Source organism: Parasteatoda tepidariorum, chromosome 4, assembly GCF_982258835.1.
Source record: "Parasteatoda tepidariorum strain Cologne lab strain chromosome 4, Ptep-v5.0, whole genome shotgun sequence".
Lineage (NCBI taxonomy): Eukaryota > Metazoa > Arthropoda > Arachnida > Araneae > Theridiidae > Parasteatoda > Parasteatoda tepidariorum.
In genome coordinates this window covers 26,431,396-26,444,137 of record NC_141758.1, presented here as the reverse complement: position 1 = coordinate 26,444,137, position 12,742 = coordinate 26,431,396, and the positions used below count along the sequence as shown (strand labels likewise).

General features: G+C 29.4%; 1 protein-coding gene across 1 annotated transcript in view; it reads right to left on the bottom strand.

Annotated features, from left to right (window-relative positions):
- The window catches only part of LOC107457213 (lewis-type alpha-(1,3)-fucosyltransferase), a 53,858-nt gene extending 41,788 nt beyond the window's left edge, over positions 1 to 12,070 (bottom strand). Inside the window, exon 1 of the mRNA XM_016075316.4 lies at positions 11,546 to 12,070. The gene's annotated coding sequence lies outside the window, so the exon portion shown is untranslated. The remainder of the gene's footprint in view (positions 1 to 11,545) is intronic.
- Positions 12,071 to 12,742: the final 672 nt, after the last annotated feature.

The following is a 12,742-nucleotide window of genomic DNA, read 5'->3' as shown; positions in this document are numbered from 1 at the left end:
TTTATATATATATATATATTTTTTTAAAGAAAAAACTGGGGTATTTAATGCTGGTCTTTCCATTTATTTTTTTCATATTGAACAATAGAACAATACATAAATAATTCAAGTATTCAACATCTTTAAATAATAAATGTAATGCGTTTTTTAGAAACTGTAGCAAATCTGTCAATGATTTTTTTTAACATCCAAATCAATTTCTCGATGAATGTTTAATAATGCGAGTCCATTTAATCGTTCTTGATTTTGAGTTGCTCTCAGCCAAATTTTGAGACGTCGAAGAGTTGAAAAGGAACGTTCTGCTGTTGCTGCACTAACTGGCAGAGTTATTAAAATTTTCAACAACATATTGATTGATGGGTACAAATCGATGTCACAGACATTCGATTTTTCCGACCTACCTAGGTGGATATGCCCCCTTAAATAATTTTCAAAATATTTTATTTCTTTTGTAAACTACTAAAAAAAAATATTATTTTTATTTATTTTTTTCAATGTGGGGGGGGGGTCATGACCCCTATGACCCCCCCCCCCTCCAGCTGGATCCGCCACTGTATACTATACTATAGTATACTTTTATACGTAGTACACTTTTATTTCATCAAAATTGGATTTATTACCCCCAAAATAGGGAAGGGAGTAGAGGAGGTTATGAAAAACTAACTTTTATAGTTGAACTGTTAAAGAGTTCTTTAACAGATCAAACATATGTTGCTCTAATGTTAGTTTATTTTGTCCTATTTCTCTTCGAATCGTATCTTTTGATCTGTTCGTTAAATAATAATATAACAATTCTTTCACAGTAAGATATAAACCCTTAGCTCAAAAAGAAAAAAAAATAATATAATGAGAAATTCAAATAAAATAGACAATTTTATTAATTAATTTTTATTTTTGAATTGTAAGGTATAAAAATTATATTATATATTTTAATATTTCTGATTTTTTTTTAAATTGGATCTTTTCTTGGGTCATTAAGTTTTTATGTCATTTGATTAATTAAAAAAAATGTAAAAATTAATTTGAAAAATTAGTAATTGAATGATTATGAAATGATACTCCATCTTTTGCTTGTCAAATAACAAATTCATTGACAAAAATCTTCCCAGAATATTTTTAAATTTCACAACATTCCATTTCACGAACCTAATTCACGAACCAATTCGTAATTAACGGTTTCAATGTGTAAATTATGTTTTTTAGTTTTAAAATATTCTTCCAATCGTTCTCTTTGCTTGTCAAATAACAAATTCATTGAAAGAAATCTTCCCAGAATATTTTCAAATTTCACAAGATTCCATTTCACGAACCTAGTTCACGAACCAATTTGTAATTAACGGTTTCAATGTGTAAATTATGTTTTTTGGTTTTAAAATATTCTTCCAATCGTTCTCTTTGCTTGTCAAATAACAAATTCATTGAAAATAATCTTCCCAGAATATTTTTAAATTTCACAAGATTCCATTTCACGAACCTAGTTCACGAACCAATTCGTAATTAACGGTTTCAATGTTTTGAATGAAATGCTCATAAAATATTAAATAAAACTATCGATAAATTTTAACAAGGTTTTTTTTCTACACAGATACTAACTGTCACACTTTAACAAAACGAAAAATATGTTTCCAACTGAAAAAAAAATTCCTGTTTTTTTTTTTATTCTTTAATTATGAATCTGATTTGAAAGTACTTAAACCTTCAGGATATATAGAGTAATAAAACATATAAATAATCTGATAATTATGTATTTATGCTTATAAATGCTGGTAAAAATAAATAAATTTCTGCCGAGTTGATAGAATTAAGTTATGCGAATTCCGCAGAAAAATATCTTCTGAGAGAGTGCAAAAATTGGCAAATTTGTTCTTTCTCTGTATAAAAAGTACCATTTTATCAAGTACAATTTTCCTTTGTTTTTAAATGTATTTATTAATTACAAGGGTGACTGCTATTGCTTAAAAAATTTGTCGAAAGTACATTGCAAGTATTCATTCTAGCTTTCATTTAGTGCACATCAAACGGAAAATTTAAAAAAAAAAATCGTCCAATTTTAGATATGTTTGGAGTTTATTACATTAATTATAAAAATATAATTCTAAATCTACCATTTTTTCCAAACTGCAGTTTTAAATGCTTATAAATATCATATATAATTTGCATTAAAAACAACTTTTACAATGGGATAAAGAGATGCTTAAATTCCGTTGACAGTAATGTAGGGTAAACTAACCAGTGAAGGAACACTTAAGCTTCGCTTTCCTTTTAAAAAATCATATTAATTTCAAAATCCGTAATTTTAGTTAAATGACAGTGTCAACATATTTGTTACTAATCGCAAATTATGTAAAACAATTTAAGCGAACTTACATAATATTGTTTTAAAGTTTTGGAGGTTCAAATAACAAATAGTAAGAAGACCAAGTGAAGGAACAGCTCTTACCAGTTAATGAACACCCAGTAAAGGAACACTTAATTTTGGTTATTTTTTAATGCTCTTTATGAAGTTATAAGCCATACAAATATTTAAAAACAAGCCTATTCTTGAAATTATAACATATAAATACTTGGAAAATTTAACTTTTTCTGTAATCATGAATTGAAAATTAAATAGTTAACATACTAACACATACTGTTCATTCACTGGGAAATCTATGCCCAGTAAAGGAACATGCCTGTTCACTCACTGGTTTTTCGTATTTTTAACATACTTTTGATGCGGAACATCACTAAAGGTACAAGAAAATTTAAGTTTATCTTTTATTTTCATTAACTTAGAAAAAAAATCAGTAAAGGAACACTTGTTCCTTCAATGGTTTTTCATAGTTTGGTGATCCAGTGAATAAACACCCCCTTATCTCAGTTACTTTATTATGCTATGATGCTTAAAAAAAATAAAACGTAACTTCAATAACTATATTTTGAATTCTCTTTTTCACAGTGAGAAAAATAAAACTATTACATGCAATTAATTCTACTTCAAACATATAAATACAAACACTCACCTTATAATTTTTTCAAAGAAACAAAGTGTTGCAGAAATAATAACGAATTCAAAAAATTTTCCAGAGAAGTCTATTTAACCAGGTAATCCAAAACATTGCCAGATGACTTCCTATTGTTTGGCAGTAATTGTTACCAATTACCATTGTTACCAATCAATCTAAAGAAAAACTTTCAAATTCTTATTTTTAATCAATATATATGAAATGTTCCTTCACTGGGTAGTGTTCCTTCACTGATTGGTTTACCCTATATGAAAGTAACAGAGATATACAAACTTGCTCAGCTTTGAAATAAGATAATTTCTAGTGTTAGCGAAATTGAAGTTATTTTTAGTTTAATATTTTTCATTTTTAGCAATTTTTCCACCTTAACATATCAAAAATTCAAAGTATCATATGAAATGCAACTTTTTAGCAGATATCTTATAGTGACTGTATAAAAATATAAGCGTAATTATCCTTATTTTGCAAGTTTTACAGCTTAATTCGCTACCAATTTTTTTTTTAAATTTTTGCAGAAAGCGGAGCAGTTGGCATCCCTGTAATAATCTCAAAATAAATGAAGTATTAAAAAGGCACCCATAAAAACTAAACTCCCATTAACCCCTTGGGGACGGGTGATTCAGAAAAGCATTCGTACAAAATCAGAATCAAGTTGCAATTAAATAAAAAACGGTAACTTAAATGTAATCGTTACTAATTTGACAGACTTACTTTGCTTTTACTTTAATTATTGTTAGTGCAATCATATATATAATCAATGTTAATTCAAAGTACAACTAAATAGTTTTATTTTGAACAAAGTAATGGTGAATTAAATAAATCAAACAATTATAACTCCGCCCACAAATAAACTGCTAAAGAAATACTTTGATTACCAGTTTTATCTTTTCACCCTGATTGATACGGTTTTTTGCTGTCACGTATTTGTGACAGTCGGCGCGAAAGGGTTAATAAACTATTTGAAAAAGGAAAATATGAAAAACGAGATAAGCCTTTTAAGATATTTTTTTATTCAAATTATACAACTAAATCCCTTTTAAGGTCGTGGTAAGTAAGTAATACAACTTGTAAAAGACCATGGTAAACTAATTTACCACTTTTAATTTCTATTTCAATTTGTTGATAATTTCAAGTTTGACATAACACGTTTAAATAAATTTGGTGCCCATATGCCAGTTTTAAAAAGGGTATAAGAAGTTATAATATGTATAATACCTGAAGTTTAAAGCATTAAAAAGCAGTAAGTTTCTTACTTTCTATATCACCTACTGGGCCGTGGTAAACATACTCACTATAAAAAAATAGAATTAAAATTTACATTAATTTTATCCAAAATTCTAAATGAGTTTTTTTTTCTTATACCAATTTCACTTCCAAAAATATAATTTACCTTTACTAAAAATAAATGGCTCATTAAAGAGTTAGAATAATAATAATGTATTTTGAAGAGACACGGTGTTACCATTGTAAAGTAAATTTAATAAGGCAAATAAAGGGTAAAATTTAAAAAATTATTCTAAATAGAACACTATTATAATTATATAGGTACAAAAGAATACAGATGCTTCGTGGGAAAAACTTATAGGTTTCTGTCGGTTATGAAAAGTATAGAATATTTAGAGAACCATCAATTCAATATAAATATTAATGAGTTACTCATTATCATAATAAGACTCCATAAACCTTGAAAAGATAGACATTTTCTTTTTGTATTGTAGTATTTAAATTTTAAACGCATCATTTGAGGAGGAACGCGCTTGTCCTACTAATAATAAAAGCATTGCCTTCAGCTGCTCTTTCAACACTATCAATTCCAGACTGATATTTTTTTTATTATCAGTTGAATGATATTAAAATATTAAGTAAAGTAAGCTAAATAAAAACTAAACAACGTAGCTAACTTATGTTTTCGTTTCTATTAGAAAATCCCATTCATTTTGAATTTCTTCAGTAAAGTGTGGGTACTTGTTTTAAAAACTAACATTTATTTTGTTACACACAGTTTTAATTCAATGCAACATACAAATGCATAGCTTCCGAATCTTTCTATTTTGCATAGAGGTTTTTTTTTTTTTTACATAAAGTGGAAGCAAAATGTGTACTTAGACGCGAGATGAGCCTCCACACGGTTTCTTATAAGTAGTCTGCGCAGATTATTTAAAAAACGAACCACTTGTGCGCATGAACCCAAATTCTATTTTAAAAATACTTGAGAGAAATTCATCATATATATATAATTGAGAATTAAATCTGTAGTGGTTGACAAGTAAATAAAACAAACCAATTATTTTCATAAATTAAACAAGTTTTTAGACATATATTTGCTACCACTTTCTAATTTTTAATCGATATCATATTAAATGGTTCTTTAACTAATTGGTTTACCTTCATAGTGGTCTGATCGGACTACCTACAAAAGAACCGTGTAGAGGCTATCAGTTAAGGGAGGCGTTGGATGAGCTGGGGAAAAAATTTCAACTCATCATAAAAATTTAATTTAATCATTTACTACTTTTAAACAAACGTTGTGTTCTGTTATTGAGTATATAAAAAATTTAAAATTTATAAAGAGTAAAAAATTACATCGATGTACTTCTTCTGTTCGACGTTTCTGCTTTGTGAGGTTAACAAGAATATTCAAATGACTTTTGTTTAGGTTTTGATTTTCTTCAATTTATTCGAGCAAAATTCCTTGTGTTTAGACATCAAAGGACGAGTGTGAAAACCTCAAAATCATGTCTTTATTCGACGTATGTCCCGGGCTCTGAGTAAATCTATGCATATCGGACTCGATTAAAATTCATCTGTTTCGGAGCTCCAAAAGCGAGCCTAAACTTGATTATAATAATTGTTGATTTATAATAATTGCACAATCATCACTAATAAATAATTAAATATATAAAAGCCCTTTTAAGATATTGGAACATAATTCTTGCTTTCAACTGTAAATTGTAACATCGGTAGCAATATTAACAATTACAGTACAAAGGAGTAAAAAAACGGCAGGTACAAATTCAAAAATCCATTGTATATAGCTGCTAAATTTACGGAAATTGAATAATATACTTCTTTGTGGTATGAGTATTTTTTTATTTAACACGTTGAATGCCACGCTAATTTTATTTGGTTTGTCCGTCTGGTCAAACGGTAAATAACTACAAACTACAATTATTGTTTCTTCGGGTGTTCTGAACAGGTAGGTCATAATAAGGAAGCGCCTCTATCCTCGTACGACGACATTTGGGTATTACAAAATTTTAATCCTGATGATGTGCCCTTACATTAAAGCTTTTCCCAACATTTAAGCGATCCTCTGTTCTATATGACGTTTTTAAACTTGTACATTTCAACAAAAACTAGACTAAAAATGTCATTCTTAAGAAGCTGTAATTTTAGGAGCAAAACTAATTTAAGATTTGTAATTCCCACACCCGAGCTAGGCAATATAAATGTAACATTTGTAAATGTAATATTTGAATAAATGCAAAAAAATTATTCCCCGCTGAAATTATTATTATTATTATTTTGAAAATTTGATTAAAAATCATTTTTCACATCACTACATGTGCATCATTCAAATGCTCATATAAAAACCACTCTAATCAAATTACTTCGTGGGGAGGATTTTTAAAAAATAGAAAATTAACAGAAAATCCTGAAGTTTTAGTTTTTGATTGTCTATCACTATGTAATATATTTTGAAAATCGCGCAGCAGTTGGCAGCTCTGATATTATGCTTAGTAACAACCAGAACACGTTACTTAGTTGTTATAAAACAGAAAAAATTAATATTTTAATGTAGTTGGTTTATTAGTTGTTGATAGTCCTGATAATATGCATAGTAACTGCCAGAACGGATTACTCAGTTATGAACAACAAAAAATGCTAATAATATAACATATGGTGCGGATTGCGTTCGAAAAAAAGATTCTGCTAATCCTTCAGCTAACGCTAACAAATCTGGAACGAGTGTTTATAAATAAAATAATAAAACTGTGTCGACCATGCTAAAAGGAATATACTTAAGTTATAAATGTACAGTTTACTACTTCATAGTGTCAAACAAAGAACATCCGTTGGGAATCATATTCTTAAATAAATTAATTGCACAATTAAAAATATTATGACTCCATGATTGGCTTATTAAAAAGATAATGAGTCATCTAAATTCTTCTCTCACATAACTTCTGCTGGCCCTCTTCCAATTTCATTCTACTTTTGATGGATTTTCTGTGTGCATGAGCCACACCCTCTACAAAAATTAAATAATCATAACCTTCACAAAATCCCTCTAAATTTATGCTGTGGCGATGGCATTACTAACAGCCATCAAATTTGATTCGTTTCATAAGATTGGAAATGTTAAAATATACATTTGAAATGGGATATTCCAATTTAATATAATCAAGTCCAAATTGTTTCGGCTAAGTTTGTCGCTTGAAAGATTATTCGAATACAAACGTTTACAAATTTCTACCATCACGTCCCCATTTCAGAATTCACAAAAACCGTGATTTGCGTCCCAATTTCACAAAAGTTAATTATAATTATTTTTATGAACTGCTATACATTATTGTTAGAGAGATCATATTCCCTGAGAATTATAATACAATGCCGAAAATAAAAAACGGTCCACTCTGAATAACTTTTGATCTAATAATCGGATCTTAACGTTCTAGCACTCAATCTTAATGGTTCGAGGGGTTAACCTCAAATAAGCTAATTAATAAGTGCAAATCATATTTTAAGTTACGAAATCAGACACAAAAATTTACTTTTTCGGAATTAACATCCGTTTTTTTTTTGACAGATTCGGATTCATGACCCCCCCCCCCCAAAAAAAAAAAAATTATATATATATAGGAGATAGCCGCTATCTGGGATGTATGACTCCAATATTTTGTCCAGGAAAGCGGTCCAAAGTTGGGACCCCTTAATGTTAATTTTACTTTTTTGCGTATTTAACCATATCTCTAAAAATTTTTACACGAATAGAAAAATTTTCGCACAAAATTATGAAATTTATTGATGAAAAGAAAATTCTATGCAAAAAGTAACTTTTAGTAAACATTTATCAATTTTTATTATTTTACTTAATATTAGTTGAAAACTTTTGAATATACAAGTTTTTACACCATTTTAAAAATATTATTTAAAATGGAAAAATGTAACAAATCATCTCCGATGGATCCTCCCAACTGATACATCACAAAAACAAACAGTATTGCAGTCCAACGATATTTGTTCTTTAAGTTGCATAGCTCATGGGGTACAGCTCAATCAATCAGCTGATATATTTTTAATATTGACTGATATCTTATGAATTCGATCATATATAGTTTTATTTGAACAATGAACTGTTGCAATTGTTTTCTCTTGGCACTAAGTTAACCAGACGTCCTCAAATCTTGAGGACAGTGTTCGAATTTCAATAGTTGTCCTCATAAACTTTATATTTATTTAAGAACAAAAAATATCCTCAAACTTTGACATATTTTCTCCAATGTCTTTGAATTTCACCGCAACAATCTCCTCTCTAATTTATATGCAGTGAAATCAGAAGAAAAAAAAGTCAGAAATGCGAATTTTCTTTAATAAAGATGATTTTTATCTTACAGTGAATACAAGCGAAAAGCATCACGCTTAAAGTATCTGATCGTTTGAAAATGATTTCAGAGAAAAATAAACAAGCTTTTATAATCATATGCTCATTTATTTTACGTATGCTAAATAACTGCAGAATCATATGTTAAAACTGCTAGGTAATGAAATCAAGTTTGATGAAGATGATTCTGAATCTGATACTATTAGTTATATAACTGATCATAAAATCATAACTCATAACATCAAAATTTTTCACTGAACAAAACTAGCTATGAAGTTAGCCTATAAAATGCACAGAATAATACAAGTTATAATAAAAATCACAATACACAATGCCAATTCTTTTAACCAAAAAATGCTTATCATTTTTTCGCAAGTAATCTGATTTTAAGAGATAATATATAGCTAGATAAGAGAACAGTAGGGAATTGTAACAAGAGATTAATGATTTTTAGAGCGCTTTTATATTTAACAGCTGTTGGTTAATGATGACAATGAATAAAAGAAAAGAAAAAAAACAGGAGACTAGTTTTATGTGGCAGAAAAGACAACACTTTTCGTGGCTTCGATATTTGCATTACAAAAAAAAACAGATGTAGAACATATATCGATTATATTAAAATCATTAATATTAATAATACCAATATCAGAATCATTTGCTTTACCATAATTTGAAAGATAAATTAATATAATTGTAAAAATTATAGACCTACCTGGGACTAGAAAAAAATTACTACTCGATACAGAATAACCGGTTTTTTTATCTCTGCACCGAGTATCAGGTACCCAAAATTTTACTGAGTATCCAGTGCCGGGTAACACTCATTTGTGTTTGGCACACCATATTCGGAACTATAATAACCTTAAACTTTTTCCTTTCTTTTGGAAATCCATGTATTCCATCAGTTTCTTCTAATTGTTAGGGGCAACATATTTTATTTTAGTGCGGAATTTTAAGCGAAAGAAACCTTAATAAAGTGAAGGGTGGAGAAAAAAGGTCGCAGAAAAGAGGTGTCCGTTTATGAGAAGGACAAGAAAGTTCAGAAATTAAAAGCTCTTTAACTAAATAAATAGAATAGTTGAATGATTACAAAATTAGAAGAGGAATTATGTAGATATTTTTTTAAGTGAATAAAATCATAATGAATAAAGTTCAAAGATAACTGTAGAAAAAATGCGATATATGAATATTAACTCTCATACTAAATTTTCTTTCAGCAAAAGAATGAATACAATAATTTGTTTTCATTATTGGAGATTGTGGACTTAGCATTTTAAAGAATTATAATAGACGAGTAGCAAACAGAATATGAATATTTTATTCTAACACATTTTATTCTAATGCTACCTGAGCATCTGCGATTATTAATTTTTGAGTAAATAAAAGCTTATGTAAAAATTGCGACAATTGTTTTAACAAAAAAATAAATAAACAAAATTTTGATGGTAGTTTTTATTTTAATAACAAAACAAAAATTAATTTCAGACCATTCTAGTACATTTCCTAACATTTTCATAATAAGTTGATTTACGTTCAATATCTAAAATAGCATTTATGACATTATAGCTCAATGATTTCTATTTCCAACTTACTTTTTCTATACAATTTTTATGCATAACTGTCGTAATAACCGTAAGGATAATAAATCCAAATTTTACCGGATACCCGGAACTACCGGGTAACAATTAAAAATTTTGCCAGGTATCCGGGACCAACCGAGTAAAGTATTTAGTTTTAGTCTATTATCTTGATCCGGCCAAACCTTCAGGAACGATACATTAATAGTTAGAAAGAGAATTCACCTTCCACTGAGGTGAACCAGGTTCGAATCCAAGCGATTGCTGGTTGGTACGAATTCCACACCCGGCTCGCACCGATCTCCGTGATGACGTAAAATATCATCAGCGGTAGACAGATCATGAGTTAGAGTCCCCTTACCGTCACTATAACAGTGGGAGGTGTTCCTCTCCATGTTACGCAAATGCGGGTTAGTTTCATCAAAAAGTCCTCAAGGCAAATTTATCCCAAAACTTGATCCAGAGCAGTGGTTGCTCAGTGAATAGAGCGTTCGCATTCCAATGAGGTGAACCGAGTTCGAGTCCTAGCGATGGCTGATCGATCCGAAATCTGCACCCGGCCAGTGCTGACGTAAATAATCCTCAGTGGAAGATGGATTATGGGTTAGAGTCTCCTTGGTTAATCGTGGGAGGTTTCTGTGGTTTTGCTCCTCACGTTGCGCAAATGCGAGTTAGTTCCCTCAAAAAGTCCTCTCTGAAGGCAAATTTTCCCCATTACTTGATCCAGAAGTTCCCTTGTCTTCCGGATTGGATTCAAAATTACAAGGCTACGGAGTTGAACATTAGCAGTCGTAAACCCAAAATTGGGTCTGCTGTTCAACGACGGTCATAAAATGGTTAGACCTGCATATTTCAAACAAAACAAAATTATGTTTCAGAGAAACTCGTTTAGGTATAAAAATAGAAAATTGAGGAATGAAATGTCATACCTCAAGTTGTTTCTTTTGTGTATTTTTAAAATTTTCAGTTTTTAAGTCGATATAACATTTAAAATAGTTAATACAAACTAACCTACATCTCAGTTAAAATTATCAGCCTCAAAAAAAGATAACTAACATAATTCTTTTCAAAACTATGAAAATATAAATATTTTTACACATTCTGCATAACTGAGTTGTATTTTAAAACAAAACGAAAGTAGTGAAAATTGCAAGAAATAGCATTCGTTTCAAACCCCCACATAATTAGCAAAAAGCGATACGCTCGATAATAATGCATGACGTTATTCATTTTTAAAGAATCGACAACTTTTTGTAAATAAAATTAAATTGTAATATTAAGTCCATTAGACTTTAAAATAAAACAAAAGTTGTAAAAACGGTGAAAACAATAATTATAATAATAATAGCAAGACTTACTTCACATGGTACAGCTTGTTTACAATTCATTCTCTCAGCTGCCAATTCATAATACGAAATTTTTCAAACATAGTGAATTATGGACCATAATTTCGATTATCAGGTGGTTTTCTGGCAACAACAAATAAAATTGCACAGTCGGTGAACTTGGCTTTCAACTTGATTATGCCATGCGGAACGCATGTCCTTGGGCCAAGCGTAAAAAAAGTAAAATAAAGAGAATAAAAAGAAAAAGAAAGTTGTTCCGCAATGATTCTTCTTTTACTTGTCGAACAACTAGAAGTCATGAATTGGACGCTCAATTAACCTTTGATTTGGTTTAATCGAATAAAAAATTATCGTTTGAAACTTCTCACATCTCCAATATTAGTAAAAAGATAGCACAAAAAGAGACAAAATATCGGACCTATGAATGGAACTCCATCGGCATTTCAAATGTTTATATCCATGTCGGGATGTTTCAAAAACGCGTGGTTTTTCTGGGTGTGTTTGAGCGTTGTTATAGCAACCTAAACAGGTCGGATTGAGCGTGCCACTAGCGGCCATTCAATGAATCAGATTTGGGGGACAATATACTAATAAAAAATATTTGGGGTTTCATAGTATCTTGGTACCTCAATTAGATAGTCGAATAATCGAACAGTCGAAGGCAATTAGATAGTCTTTTCAAAATTTATAAATTATCACAAGAAAAAAGAATTATGTAAACAATAAAAGAGATATTCGATATTTTTTTACCTGTGGGAAAGAAATTTGGCTCAGAAAATTTAATTGGAGGAAAAGAATTTTACTTGACTTTTATCAAGTTAATTCATTTATTGCAGAATTGGGAATTATTAGTGATCACACTAAATTAATTTCAAAGTTTTTTAACAGCTAACAAGTTGAATGCCACGATTATTTTACGTGACTTGCACGTCTGGCCAAACGGTAAACAACTAGAAACTAAATTTCATACCTGCCAACTTTTAATCCCTTCCATTATCATTTTTCCCAGTGGTATTAAAATGGAATTAAAACTTCAATTTTAAGCAAGCAAATATGTTGTATTTGAGAAAACTTAAGTTGACAACCAGGATAGTCACGCATATTAATGTATGTGCTTAATTTTTTTAAGAATAGTGGTGATCAATATCATTTAAAAATTAAGATTATAAAAGAAAAAAATAGTATATAATTACTACCACTTTAAATATG